Here is a 15597-nt window from a genome sequence, read left to right on the forward strand (position 1 = left end):
TATAATCTGAGGCCTGGTGTGGGCATGTGGCTAGCAGTAGTTACAGGGTCATAGGTTATAATCTGAGGCCTGGTGTGGGCATGTGACTCACAGTAGTTACAGGGTCATAGGTTATAATCTGAGGCCTGCTGTGGGCATGTGGCTAGAAGTGGTTGCAGGGCCATGGGGTATAATCTGAGGCCTGGTGTGGGCATGTGACTAGAAGTAGTTACAGGGTCATAGGTTATAATCTGAGGCCTGGTGTGGGCATGTGACTAGAAGTGGTTGCAGGGCCATGGGGTATAATCTGAGGCCTGTTGTGGGCATGTGACTAGAAGTGGTTGCAGGGCCATGGGGTATAATCTGAGGCCTGTTGTGGGCATGTGACTAGAAGTGGTTGCAGGGCCATGGGGTATAATCTGAGGCCTGGTGTGGGCATGTGACTAGCAGTAGTTACAGGGTCATAGGTTATAATCTGAGGCCTGGTGTGGGCATGTGACTAGCAGTAGTTACAGGGTCATAGGTTATAATCTGAGGCCTGGTGTGGGCATGTGACTAGCAGTAGTTACAGGGTCATACGTTATAATCTGAGGCCTGGTGTGGGCATGTGACTAGCAGTAGTTACAGGGTCATAGGTTATAATCTGAGGCCTGGTGTGGGCATGTGACTAGCAGTAGTTGCAGGGCCATGGGGTATAATCTGAGGCCTGGTGTGGGCATGTGACTAGCAGTAGTTACAGGGTCATAGGTTATAATCTGAGGCCTGGTGTGGGCATGTGGCTAGAAGTGGTTGCAGGGCCATGGGGTATAATCTGAGGCCTGGTGTGGGCATGTGGCTAGAAGTGGTTGCAGGGCCATGGGGTATAATCTGAGGCCTGGTGTGGGCATGTGGCTAGAAGTGGTTGCAGGGCCATGGGGTATAATCTGAGGCCTGGTGTGGGCATGTGACTATCAGTGGTTACTGGGCCATGTGGAGAGACCTAAGCATTGTTTTGGACATATGGCTGGACTTTTGGATTTCTTTCTCTCTGTATCTTTTGTTGAAATGTAACTCATTTCTATCAAAGCATACTAAAGCAAGCTCAAGGGAGTGCACATGTCTTGAGTACTTTAGGCTCAATTTATAAAACACTGGCGGAGAGGGGTGTACATATTCGCCCCTGTCCACCCGGATTTAACTCTGGCAGGCATCAATCTGCTGCCTGCATTTACCATTGCACATGAGCGCTCCTTTTGCTTGCTTGCAACCCCGCCCCCCTGCCCGCGAACATCCAATCATGCACAAGCAGGAACTGTCAATCTCCCCGGTCAGAAGAGACCGGGGAGATTGAAATGTTCCACCAAAATGGTGGAGAACAGGGCTGGAGAGCGTTTGATAAATTGTGACTGCTTGTGCGAACCTGCAGTCAAAGTGGAGGAAAGGGCTTGATAAATCTAGCCCTATACAGGTATGTATAACAGTGTTACAAAAATTCTTGCAAACACTGCTTCCATATAATGATTAGGACATATGCATACTGTGACTGCCTATCTGTTCTGAAAAAAGAGCTGTTTCCTTTTTATTTATTTATTTTTAAATTGTACTCTCTGTCTGACTCATAAAACTTGAATTTTGACTTTAAATGCAAATTGGAACTATAATCACAAAAACATTAAATGAGCTGCTAACAGATTTTTTACATTTGTAATATTCATTTTCTGGAATTCAAATGGAAAACAACTTGCAGATCAGGTCACAATTTTTTTTTTTTTAAAGCAGAAGTGCATGTTTTAAACAACTAATTATTTCAGGATTTTTGAGCCAAGATCACAGCTTTACATTTCTTTTTGCAAATACACAAGGCTCTTTGTGTCCTGTTTTAAGAATATATGGCAAATCCTGACACTTCTAATAAGTAGCCTCTTAAAGGAAGAGACAATCTGGATCTGTTTTGCCATGGTTTAAGGTGCTGCAGGACTGAGCTGGGAACGCACATTCAAATCATTTCCTTATTGGTGTCATTGACCAGAAACACCTGTCCAAGATTTTCACGGGCAATCAAGAATTTGTCAGCTCTGCATGAGCTGGTTAAGAGCTACATTCCCGTAGCTAGATTGAACATGGGTCTAGGACTGATGTCATTGCCTTTTTTGTCTGCCAGAAAAAAGGCATGCACACATTTCATTTAAAGGGACACTGTACCCAAAATTTTTCTTTTGTGATTCAGATTGAGCATGAAATTTTAAGCAACTTTCTAATTTACTCCTATTCTCTTGGTATCTTTATTTGAAATGCATGAATGTAAGTTTAGATGCCGGCCCATTTTTGGTGAACAACCTGGGTTGTCCTTGCTGATTGGTGGATAAATTGATCCACCAATAAAAAAGTGCTGTCCAGAGTACTGAAACCAAAAAAAGCTTAGATGCCTTCTTTTTCAAATAATGATAGCAAGAGAACAAAGAAAAATTGATAATAGGAGTAAATTAGAAAGTTGCTTAAAATTGCATGCTCTTTCTGAATTACTAAAGAAAAAAATTGGGTTCAGTGTCCCTTTAACCCATTGTCTGCCTGTGGATATTGCAACTATTTTTTAAATATTTAAAAATTACAGAAGATGAATAAGGACTTAAAGGGACAGTATACACCAATTTTAATTTAACTGCATGTAATAGACACTACTATAAAGAATAATTTGCACAGATACTGATAAAAAAAAATCAAGTGTAAAACCTTTTAAAAACTAATTTAGAAGCCCCGAATTTAGCACTGTTGATGAGATTAGCCTGGAACACCCACTGAAAGTGTCTGAGAGCAGACCATCCCCCTTCCCTTGCATATGAATAGAGCCATTATAAAAAACAGAAGCAAAGTGAAGTCTGTATACATCAGTATGTATCTAAAACTTTGGGGCTTGGTTAGGAGTTTGAAAATAAGCACAATGTTATTTTAAAATAAGTAAAACTATACATTTTTACAAAAACACCCCCAGATGGACTATATAAATGGATCATCTACAACACATTTATGCAAATCTAGTGTAAAATGTCCCTTTAAATGTCCCTTTAAAAGGGGCAGTAAACACTTTGTGATTTTAAACATTTTTGTCTTCCAATAGATTAACATATCATATCAGTCTGAATGTTTTAGAGCAAATTAACACCTTGTTTGATGCAATTGTTTCTCAGTGGTCAAATTCCACCTACTACTTTCCTTATTTAGAGGAGCCAATCCAGACTTGAATCTAGAGACAACAGGAATTAACATTGTCATTGAGTTATCAAAATCTCCATTGTTTGGCTTTAGCAGAAATGATAAGATAACAAACCGCAAACTGGGGAGAGATATGCAGCAGTGCTAGGCTTGCCATGTGCTCTTTCTGTTTTCAGGACTGGAAAATAGACAGTTTTCAGGTTTAAATTAAAGGCAATAAGTAATTGAAGAATAAGTTGTTTACTGTGCATAATGAAGCATTTTATTACATTAGAATCATAAAGTGTTTAATTTAAGCAACAATATCTCAGTGCCAAGAAGTTACAGCTCTGATAAATGGAGTAAGTTATCAGTGACATAGAGGCTGTATCTAGGGAGATTTAAACCTGAGTAAGAGAGGGCATTTTTTTCCCAACAGCGTTTAAAAAACATTTTGCATATATAATTCAACAGCATTGCTGTCTTGAAAACACAATTTGACCTGTTTAAACTATAGCTCATATCACACTTCTAAGCTATTAGACCTATACACATCTAAAATATAATGATCTAAATGCTTATTTGTTTGCAATCAAGTGTTAATTATAAACGTACCCCGAATAATATGAAATTATTAATCTCACACTTCATGACATTATGTTAAAACAAATTATTCACTAAATAATTAATAGCTAAAATTATGTATTTAACGCAATGATTAGCCCAAGAATAGTATACAGATGTTTTTTTTTAGAATTCTAATTGTTTAATGGGACACTGAACCCAAATTTTTTCTTTTGTGATTCATATAGAGCAAGCAATTTTAAGCAACTTTCTAATTTACTACTATCATCAACTTTTCTTTGTTCTCTTGCTTTCTTTAATTGAAAAAGAAGACATCTAAGCTAAGGAGCCAGCCAATTTGTGGTTCAGAACCATGGATAGCACTTGTTTATTGGTGCTGTCCAATCAGCAAGGACAACCCAGGTTGTTCACCAAAAATGGACTGGCATCTAAACTTAAATTCTTGCATTTCAAATAAAGATACCAAGAGAATAAAGAACATTTGACAATAGGAGTAAATTAGAAAGATGCTTAAAATTGCATGCTCTATCTGAATCATGAAAGAAAAAATTTGGGTACAGTGTCCCTTTAAACATTGAAAAAATAAGTGCCCAATGGGTGACATCATGTTGTAATCTAGGTTTTCTGCTCTAAAGCCAATTAGGGACAGTTATAAATGTGTCACTAGAGTGTGCAACCAGTGTTAAAGGGACAGTCTACACCAGAATTTGTATTGTTTAGAAAGATAGATACTCCCTTTATTACCCATTTCCCAGTTTTGCATAATCAACACAGTTATATTAATATACTTTTTACCTCTGTGATTACCTTGTATCTAAGCCTCTGCAGACTGCCACCTTATTTCAGTTTTTTGACAGACTTGCATTTTAATTTATCAGTGCTGACTACTAGGTAACTCCATGGGCATGAGCACAATGTTATCTATATGATACACATGAACTAGTTGTGAATACATGTCAAAATGCATTCAGATAAGAGGCAGCCTTCAAGGACTAAGAAATAAGCACATGAGCCTCCTAGGTTAAGCTTTCAACTAAGAATACCAAGACAACAAAGCAAAATTGATGATAAAAGTACATTGGAAACTTGATTAAAATTACCTGCCCTATCTGAATCATGAAAGTTTATTTTTGACTAGACTGTCCCTTTAAGTCTGGAGACTGCACTTCCACTTTTAACAGGAACTGGAAAGCTAACTATCTTCAGAGTTAAATTACAGGAAAATGGGGCAGACGTAACAATGAAGCAATATTGCATTTTTTTTACTACACATAATTAAACATTTAATAGTAACACCTAAAATTATTTAATGTCCCTTTAATGTTAAATAAAAAAATGCATTCAGACACATCAGACAAAAACCTCAAAATGTAATCAATTAGCTATCAGGATTTACTTTTGCATTGGCAGCATACCAGGGGTACTACAAAAAAAGTGTGGGAACTCACCAAGACTTCCACCCTCCCTCCCTCCCTCCCTCCCTCACAATCAATATTGTTTATATATATATATATATATATATATATATATATATATATATATATATATATATATATATATATATATATATATATATATATATATATATATATATATATATATATATACACACACACACAGTATCTCACACTCCTCACATTTTTGTAAATATTTTATTATATCTTTTCATGTGACAACACTAAAGAAATGACACTTTTCTACAATGTAAAGTAGCTAGTGTACAGCCTTTATAACAGTGTAACTTTGTTGTCCCCTCATAATAACTCAAGACACAGCCATTAATGTCTTAACCGTTGGCAACAAAAGTGAGTACACCCCTAAGTGGAAATGTCCAAATTGGGCCCAATTAACCATTTTCTCACCCTGGTGTCATGTGACTTGTTAGTGTTACAAGGTCTTAGTTGTGAATGGGGAGCAGGTATGTTAAATTTGGTGTTATCAATCTTACACTCTCTCATACTGGTCACTGTAAGTTCCACATGGCACCTCATGGCAAAGAACTCTCAGGATCTGAAAAAAATAATTGTTGCTCTACATAAAGATGGCCTAGGCTATAAGAAGATTGCCAAGGCCCTGAAACTGAGCTGCAGCACAGTGGGCAAGACCATACATTGGTTTCACAGGACAGGTTCCACTCAGAATAGGCCTCACCATGGTTGCCCAAAGAAGTTGAATGCATGTGCTCAGCGTCATATCCAGAGATTGTCTTTTGGAAATAGACCTATGAGTACTGCCAGCATTGCTGCAGAGGTTGGAGGGGTGGGGGTCAGCCTGTCAGTGCTCAGACCATAAGCCGCACACTGTATCAAATTGGTCTGCATGGCTGTCATCCCAGAAGGAAGCCTCTTCTAAAGATGATGCACAAGAAAGCCCGCTAACAGTTTACTGAAGACAAAAAGACTAAGGACATGGATTACTGGAACCATGTCCTGTAGTCCGATGAGACCAATATAAACTTATTTGGTTCAGATGATGTCAAGCATGTGTGGCGGCAACCAGGGAGGAGTACAAAGACAAGTGTGTCTCGCCTACAGTCACGCATGTTGGTGGGAGTGTCATGGTCTGGGCCTGCATGACTGCTGCCGGCACTGGGGGAGCTACAGTTCATTGAGGGAACCATGAATGCCAACATGTACTGTGAAATATTGAAGCAGAGCATGATCCCCTCCCTTCAGAGACTGGGCCACAGGGCAGTATTCCAACATGATAATGACCCCAAACACATCTCCAAGATGACCACTGCCTTGCTAAAGAAGCTGAGAGTAAAGGTGATGGACTGGCCAAGCATGTCTCCAGGCCTAAAACTTATTGGGCATCTGAAGGGCATCCTTAAATGGAAGTGGGGGAGCACAAGATGTCGTCATGGAGGAGTGGAAGAGGACTCCAGTGGCAACCTGTGAAGCTCTGGTGAACTCCATGCCCAAGAGGGTTAAGGCAGTGCTGGAAAATAATGGTGGCCACACAAAATATTGACACTTTGGGCCCAATTTGGACATTTCCACTTAGGGGTGTACTCACTTTTGAGGCCAACGGTTTAGACATTAATGGCTTTGTGTTGAGTTATTTTGAGGGGACAGCAAATTTACACTGTTATACAGGGTGTACACTCACTACTTTATATTGTAGCAAAGTGTCATTTCTTCAGTGTTGTCACATAAAAAGATATAATAAAATATTTACAAAAATGTGAAGGGTGTACTCACTTTTGTGAGATACTATATATATATATATATATATATATATATATATATAATATATATATATATATACAGGTGTATATATATATGTAGACACACACACACTGTTTTTATATGTATATAATCTCTAAACTTTGGTTAATGAAAGCAAATTAAATCCAATGAAGGGTTGAATGGTTGCCTTTGGGCCTGAGAATCCTCCTCTGTCACAGAGTCTCACCCAATAGTCCTATTTCTGCTGAGGGGAGCTAAATAACCCCAGAGCAAGCCACACAGAAATGTAAGAACCATGTGTAATAAAAGATAATAAAGATAATATTCATAACAGGGTTGATAACACAGCAGGACCGCTGACAGTTTTACATTTAGTGTACTGTAGGAAGTGTTACTGCTCATTACTAGAGGATCTCACTATCCCTCTTACCAGACTGTGCTCCAGCTCCTCCCACCAGCAGCAGCAGTGTTTACTGAAGCATTTATGCTCTCTGTCCAGGGGGAACATAGTTCCACCAGCAAAAATAGTGCAGGAACTCCGGTCCTATGCGTTCACGCCCGACTTGACCCCTGCATCATAAATTTCAGTTCTGTCATGGTCTGTGAAAATCTCTGCAGGCAAATTGATTGTTTCTTATCATTTTTCATGTTAAAACAGAGTTTCCTTATATTTTGCATTGAGGTCCCGTCCTACAATTCCAAACTACCTAATATATATAAATATTTTAACCTGGAACTGTTATATGGGGATAGGTATAGCTGGCCAGGGGAAGACTCTCTTTGGTCTTGGGTCACATGACTAAAAGGTGGATACTAGGTCATCTATGTTTGGTGTTTGACCATTTCTGGGAGGGTTTAGGATGTTTCTGCACAGAGCTTGGATTATCCCAAGTTTCTCTGATAGAAACCAACATTAATAGGAGCTGGTTAGAGTAAAGAGGGGGGCGGAGGAACAAAGCTCTCAGTTGTGGACATTTCCACCAAGTATATTTAATTGTATCTACTCAACATTACTGATTACTCTGCAATTCCATTACATGTGTATGTGTGTGTATATATATATATATATATATATATATATATATATATATATATATATATATATATATATATATATATATATATATATATATATATATATATATATATATACATAAATAATATATAAATATAAATACTAGTGACAGAGAAAATTATATTGACTAATACGTCCGGTATAGGTAATATGATCTTTTTTACTTTTATCATCTTTTTTATTCATAATATAAATTGTCACTAAATCTCATTAATTTAAAGAGTTTACTCGATAATGATGATTTACAGACCATGAACAACTATCAACAGCCCCTCAGACAGTCTGATCAGAGGGCTCCAAAAATAGACCGGGACATTTTAAGGCAGAGCACAGCTAACTCCTTCTCCTTCCCCTTTTGTTAAGTAACTATACCGTCAAAACTGACAAGTATAATGTACTAGTTTGATTTCCAAAAAGATTTAACGTTTGTAACATCCTCCTGTCCCTGTATTTTGTAAATTGGATGTCATTAATATTAAAAAATAGAAATGTAAGAAAAAAGGAGCTATTGAAGTCCACGTGTAAATAAATTATAATTGCTTATGGCTTGTCATGCTGCGTCACAGACACTCAAAAAAACAGGCACCTGAGCACTTGTCATGTCATAAAAGCTGCACTATCAGAGGAAAATAACACACAGAGACATTAACAGGCACCATCATGAGGAGGTGCTGCTCTGTGTCTTCCTTGCCCCTTTGATAGCCCACGCCAGAAAATATTCATTTGTGCTGCCTTCCTGTACAAATATGGTATCATTTTTTACAGTATAATAACACTGTGTCAGCCATCTTGGAAACATTGCCACCATAAAGGCAAATTCATACACTTGCGATATCCTCTGATCCTCCTTTTGCTGGGGGGGGGGGGGGCACAGAAGAGCAAGATATGATACAAGTTAAGCTTAACTGAAGGGCAGAAGGGGACCAGAGATGTGTGGACCAACTATTAATTGAGACCTCTGAGACCCCTATAGTTACACCCCTTTCGAAGGGCTAGCCCTGCATTATGCACAAATAAAAATGCTGCTGACTGGGCGGGGCTAAGGCAAATGGCCCGGCCCACCAGACAAATGCCCTGAATGACTTATGTCAGTCCAGTCCTGATAAATGTTTCTGTATCTACAATCCACCTACTGGTTTGGCTTATGCAGTAGTTACCTAACACCAGTGTATGGTGCATGTCTGACCACTCCCTGCTTGGCAGGGGATTCAGGTTAAAAATGTTAGTATAGAGAATAGGGGAACATTTTGAGTATACATAATAACTGCATGGCTATTTATAAATTATAACAGCTATTAGATATATCAACAGGTGAACTGAAATATCTCCCTAGCTATTTCATATCTTCTCCATGTCATAATATAATGAGATGAGAAATCATATATAATCGTGGGGACATTAAATTTGTTAAATCTGAATTCTAATTGGGATCATAATTCTAAGACAGATAGGTACCTTAGAATTAGTAAATCTTACAGATTAGTAACTCTTATCTAACCGAGATGAATATATCCTATTCACCCACCGAATGTCAACCATGCCATCACTTATAAGTTAGATAATAACCAGTTAACCTGCTCTGTAAAAAGTATATTAAAGGAAAGATATATTACATTACAGATAATAATGCAAACATTCCTAAGATGTTCTGTGACTGTATAGGAATGTTTCAAATTTGAACATCGACATTCCATATGAATCAATCTGAACCTGAAGACACTCTTCTTCCATCCAACAATAAGACCTCGGAAGGTGCACGGCAGATTCATGTCCATATATGAATATATACAGTCATAGGGGTGGATTTTTCAAGCAGTGGATGCTGCAATCTACCCCTTAACTAATCCGCCACCTCTGAGGGGTCGGACAGCAATCATCATGATCTGATACGATCGGATGATTGACACCCTCTGCTAGCGGCCGATAGGCCATGAATGTGTATGGGGTGGCGTTGCACAAGCATTTCAGCAGAAATGCTTGTGCAATAATAAATGTCAACAATGTATGCTGTCGGCATTTATCGATGTCGGACGGACATGATCTGTTACAGCGCATCATGTCCACCCGACATTTGATAAATCTACCCCTTAATCTTCTAATTGCACAAGCATTTCACCAGAAGTGCTTGTGTAATAATAAAAGCCGACAGCGTATGCTGTCTGCATTTATCGATGTCGGATGGACATGATCTACCCCTTAATCTTTAATATCAGCCTTATTTGGTATAAGGAAACTTAAATTACTGTTGTTCTTATGCCACCAGGTATATTGTCACAGAGAATATGGTTTTTAATTTGCAGCCATGATAGTTATTCACACTGGATGAACAGTCCCACGATGAAATAAGCCTATCAAACTTATAAATATATAGTTTATCCTTGGAGTAACCATTTCATAGTTTGTAAGCAATCAATAGTGAGTGTGCTCTTTAAATGAATGAGATTTATTGGTACTTTATAAAATGGGCAAAAAAAGTTGATTTAGAACAATATTTCCATATGATCTTTAGTACCGGATGTATTGGATGGTATATACTTTGTGTTTTATACTACTTAATTCTTGATGTAAATTATTTTATTATGAACACTATGGGCTAGATTACAAGTGGAGTGCTAAAGATTGCTTGTTTACAAGTTGAGCAAGGTGCAAACCTGACCTCAAGAGAGCACGCTTCAGACAAGGTGCGCTGGTATTACAAATTGCTCAAGGAGCGTGCTTCCATAGGTTCCTATGGGAGTCTTGTGGCATCAGAACCTCGCGCAGCGAAGGGGGTAAGTAGCGCAGCGATGGACAGCAAACTTATATATGTATATGATTATATACATATATTTACATTGCGGTCTATGAGAACACACAGTTCCCATAGACCACATTGTAAAGGCACTTTTCAGTGCCATTTTTTTTTAAACACCCCACTCCCACCAACTTTAAAGCCCAACAACTGGTGCAGGGGTTTTTTTTAGTAAAAAATGCTACTTTTTTTTTTTTTTTTTTATAAAAATCTATAATGGCCTCTATTTTGAGGGCATTTGTGGCACTTTTAGAAAATTAACCATAGATCGGATCTCTGGTTAATTTTAGGAGTGCTAATTGCTACCGTGAGTTGTGGTAGCAATCACCAGACACTTGTAATGGCTGGTTAATTATTGTGCTCCACTTGTAATCTAGTGTGATAATTTAGCACTCTACTTGTAATCTAGCCCTATTTGTTTATGTTGTTATTATAACTGCCAGTTTTGCTCTATCTCACTGGGGGAGAGGTTTGTTCCAGCAAGTTGTTACCCAAAATGACACAATATAACATAAAATAAAAGAGATTTGCCTCACTATAAAAAGCTAGTGAGTGCGGTATCATGAGAGTGTTGATCCTTTAAAGCTGTCTGTCTATCTATCTATCTATCTATCTATCTATCTATCTATCTATCTATCTATTTATCATCTAATATAATTACACACAATTCATTCAATAAAAAGGATTAAACTGGGTCCTGTCATCACAAGAAATCAGAGACTATAGGTCAAAACTTGAATAATAACTTTAGCAATAAATTTACCATTCAAAGTGTTCGACAGAGTGTGGAAATTCTATGAAATATTTATTTAAAGTTCTTAGTCTTTTTGTGGTGGCGTGTGTGTTTGCACGACTTAATATCTGCTTTTGGTTGAGAGAAGCTAAAACTGTACAATGGAAAAATCCCTCTGGCATAGAGACAGATAGTGAATTTGTCACTTGGTTTTCCTGTCTGAGTCATCTGTTTGAAGCCCAGTCTGTAACTATTAACAAATGTGGTATTAATGATCCTATGAAAGTTCTTCGTAATATAACACTTACTATGACGTACCCTGGCTTGCTATACTGATTAAAAAAAAAATGATAATAATAATAATTAAAAAAAAAAAAAAGGATTTATACACTTACTCTCATAAGAGAAATATTATACCAAAAGTGGGATTATTTACTTTACATAAACTGAAAATGCTCCAGTTCCTATTGCATTATAATTTATATGTTGTTCTACATAATACCTAGGGGCCGATTTATCAAAGTCTGGCTGACATGATAAGCTGTAGCGTATAATGACCGCCAGACATCGCTGAATGCCGACAGCATCGTATAGGATCGGGCGAAGTGATGTCTGCAAACTCAGAGGCAGCTGACCAGTTAAGGAGCAGTGGTCTTAAGACCGCTGCTTCATAACTGCTGTTTCTGGCGAAGACTTGCGCAGAAACAGGGGCATCAAGGGCCATTCGACCCTTGATAAATAGGCCCCCTAGTGTTTTTAGTAGCACTATATAATATGTATGTTTTTTATACAGTGTGTGGGCTGTCTGTCTTGTCTGTCTATCAATCTATCTATCTATCTATCCATCCAGTGGTGATTCTATTTTATCTATTGATCTATCTCTGTGCATATCTATCTTTGTCTATATCTATCTCTCTATCTATCTATCTATCTATCTATCTATCTATCTATCTATCTATCTATATAAATATATTAAAAAAGAAATGAAAGAAGTTTCCCTGTTTTATGTACTTTCACTATCTCCTATTTTTCTTTATTTTCAAGGTTTCTCCAGCTAAACTTATTTCCTTTTTACAGAGGAAGAGGTTTCAATGGCTTTATCAAAAATAAAAGTTAATAAGTCTGTGGGTCCAGATAATATTCATCCAAGGGTTCTAAGAGAACTTTAAGCCGTAATAGCTACTCCATTAGCTGATTTATTTAATCAGTCACTTCTAACAGGAGTCGTTCCAAAAGACTGGAAAATTGCCAGTGTAGTCCCTCTTCATAAAAAGGGTAGTAGGGAAGATTCTGCTAACTATAGTCAGTTTGACCTCAATTGCAGGGAAATTAATGGAAACTCTTTTAAAGGAAATACTTGTATCTTTCATTCAGACAAACAACTTAGAAGACAAAGGACAGCATGGTTTCACTGCTGGAAGATCATGCCTGACTAATCTAATTGGTTTCTTTGACCATGTAACTAAAATAATAGACCAGGGAGATGTTGCATATCTAGACTTTAGCAAAGCATTTGACACCGTCCCACACAACAAACTTATTCACAAAATGTATTGCCTTGGAATAGATGCTAAGATTGTTAAGTGGGTAGAATGCTGGCTTAAAGATAGACGACTGTTATGTTAGGTGCAAGTATTTTATATCCTTAACTGCAGGACCACTCAGTCTCACACCAAACCTTTAGGTTCATTAGATGTAATCAAGAACCTAGTTTTTGCTCATAGATCTGAGGGTCACTGCTGCATGGATGCAGAGTGAAAGAAATGAGATTTAAAGGTATATTATCCCGATTGCAAAACCAGGTTGCAATATGCAGATAATTATAGAGATAGTAGATAAATGAAAGATTAGATAAGATTAAGTATTAGTAGGTGAATGTCAGCCTCAGTAAACACAGGTTGCAACCAGGAGGTGTTTCTATATAAAGTAAGCAGGAGAGCTCTATAACAGGTTATGTTGTTTTTAGTTAACAGGCAGTCCTTAGTTAGTCTATAACGTTGTTAGTATTCATATAAACAGCAGGCAGTCTTTCACAACCAACAGTATGATTATTTGATAAAGCACATAGAATAAATAAGCACAGTTCATCAAGCTGAATCGATAGATATTACAGGCAATCAGATAGTTAACGGTAGCTGTATTTGCATAAGCGTCACACTGTAAAACATGCAGGAAAGTCCTTCAAAGTAGTAAGTGAATTAAGGTATAATACGTTACCAACTTCAGAGAGTAAGGAATAGTAACGGTTACCGCAGCTTCAAGGTGAGTTGCTATTAAGCACAGGAGTTGGTTGTTTGCAGCCAGAGTGAGAGAGAGCTCCAGAGACTTACGGTGACGTCAGACGCCGATACACGGCTTCAATGTAGAAGCCGGGAGAATCAGAATTACCAAGTAAGAGATACTTTAAGGATTCCGGACAGAACGAGGGAAACTGGTATATGACGATCCAAAGTTGAAAAGCACACAGCAGTTGTAGTTATTATGAGTAAATTCCTTGGATAGGAATATCAGCAAGGTGTCTTCGTTGTTGCTCAGCTTATAGCTAAGTGAATACAAATTACCAAGCATAGGTAGACTGGAGGAGGGGCCTTATATAGGGATGTGAATACCTGAACATCCTGATTTAAAGGGACAGGAACATAACAGGACGCCCCCCTAAAAAGAGCCGCTCCGCGGATCAAGGCTTGGGTCGGTCGGGATGTCTCCGATGAAAAATTGAAAGAAGACGGGGTGCCGACAAATTAGAGTATGGTTCCCAGGAGTCCTCATCAGCCCCAAAACCTTTCCATCGTACCAGGTACTGGAGTTGATTGCGGTATAAACGAGAGTCCAAAATAGAATCCACCTCATACTCAACTTCATCCACAACTGGAGGGTTAGTCAACGAAGGATGAGGGGGATCCCTTATCGGAGAGAAAGGTTTCAGGAGGGACACATGGAATGTAGGATGTATCCTGAGAGAAGGAGGCAGCTGAAGAGTCACAGCATTTGGATTAACAACCTTAACTATGTCATAGGGACCTATGAAAAGACTTCCAAGCTTTTTACTTGGAATACAGAGTTTCAGGTGTTTGGTACTTAGCCAAACCTTATCCCCAGGTTTATAAAGAGGGGGTTTTGAGCGTCTTAAATCATAATGATGTTTCTGTGAAGCTTGAGCTTCTTGTAAGGTTGTTTTGAGAACAGAAAAACCCTCAGCAATAGTATTGACAGTCTGATCAACCGTAGGTAGCAAGGAATCGGTTCTGTGGAAAAGATGATATGAAGGGTGAAAACCATAATTAATATAGAATGGCGAAGTTTTTGTGGATGCGTTGGTCATGTTATTATGTGCAAATTCTGCAGTAGGCAGCAGAGCAAACCAGTTATCCTGTTGGTTGGTACAATAGCATCTTAGATACTGTTCAAGAGACTGGTTAGTCCTTTCGCACTGACCATTAGTCTGGTGATGATAAGCAGTACTTAATCTCCTAGTAATCTTGAGAATAGAACATAACTGAGTCCAGAACTTAGAGGTGAATTGAGATCCTCTATCAGACGTGATGGAGTCGGGTAGTCCATGTAACTTTACAACATGATTCAAGAACAGTATGGCTGTTTCGGATGCGGTTGGTAAACCCATATGTGGAATAAAATGTGCCATTTTAGAAAACAGATCAACAATGACTAGAATTGTGTTATGGTTAGAGGATGGGGGTAGCTCCACTATATAGTCCATTGCTATGTCCTTCCAGGGTCTTTCAGGAACTGGTAATGAAAGAAGAAGACCATAAGGACGAGTTCTAGTATGTTTGCAAGTAGCGCAGACTGAACAGGATCGAATGTAAGAAGAGACAGAACTTTTCATATTGGGCCACCAATAGTCTCTTTGAAGTATGCGTAGTGTTTTATGAAGTCCAGGATGTCCTGAAAGAAGAGAATCATGTGCAGAATGCATCAATTCATTACGTAGAGGTTCTGGTATGTATATCTGGTTTCCATGGTAATACAGATTACTACTGTGTTTTTGTAGATCTGCTAATGGGAGTTTTGGATCTGCTCTCTGATACTCTTTTATAGAGGTTTCAGTGATTGA

At 38.2% G+C, this 15597-nt stretch overlaps 2 long non-coding RNA genes across 2 annotated transcripts in view; both read left to right on the top strand.

Annotated features, from left to right (window-relative positions):
* Positions 1-15597, top strand: part of LOC128636828 (uncharacterized) — a 179428-nt gene that overhangs the window by 15294 nt on the left and 148537 nt on the right. The gene's annotated exons all lie outside the window — the stretch shown is intronic.
* LOC128645096 (uncharacterized) overlaps positions 1298-15597 on the top strand; it is a 122215-nt gene continuing 107915 nt past the window's right edge. The window contains exon 1 of the long non-coding RNA XR_008400076.1: positions 1298-1426. This is a non-coding gene — a long non-coding RNA (uncharacterized LOC128645096). The remainder of the gene's footprint in view (positions 1427-15597) is intronic.

This window comes from Bombina bombina, chromosome 1 (assembly GCF_027579735.1).
Source record: "Bombina bombina isolate aBomBom1 chromosome 1, aBomBom1.pri, whole genome shotgun sequence".
NCBI lineage: Eukaryota > Metazoa > Chordata > Amphibia > Anura > Bombinatoridae > Bombina > Bombina bombina.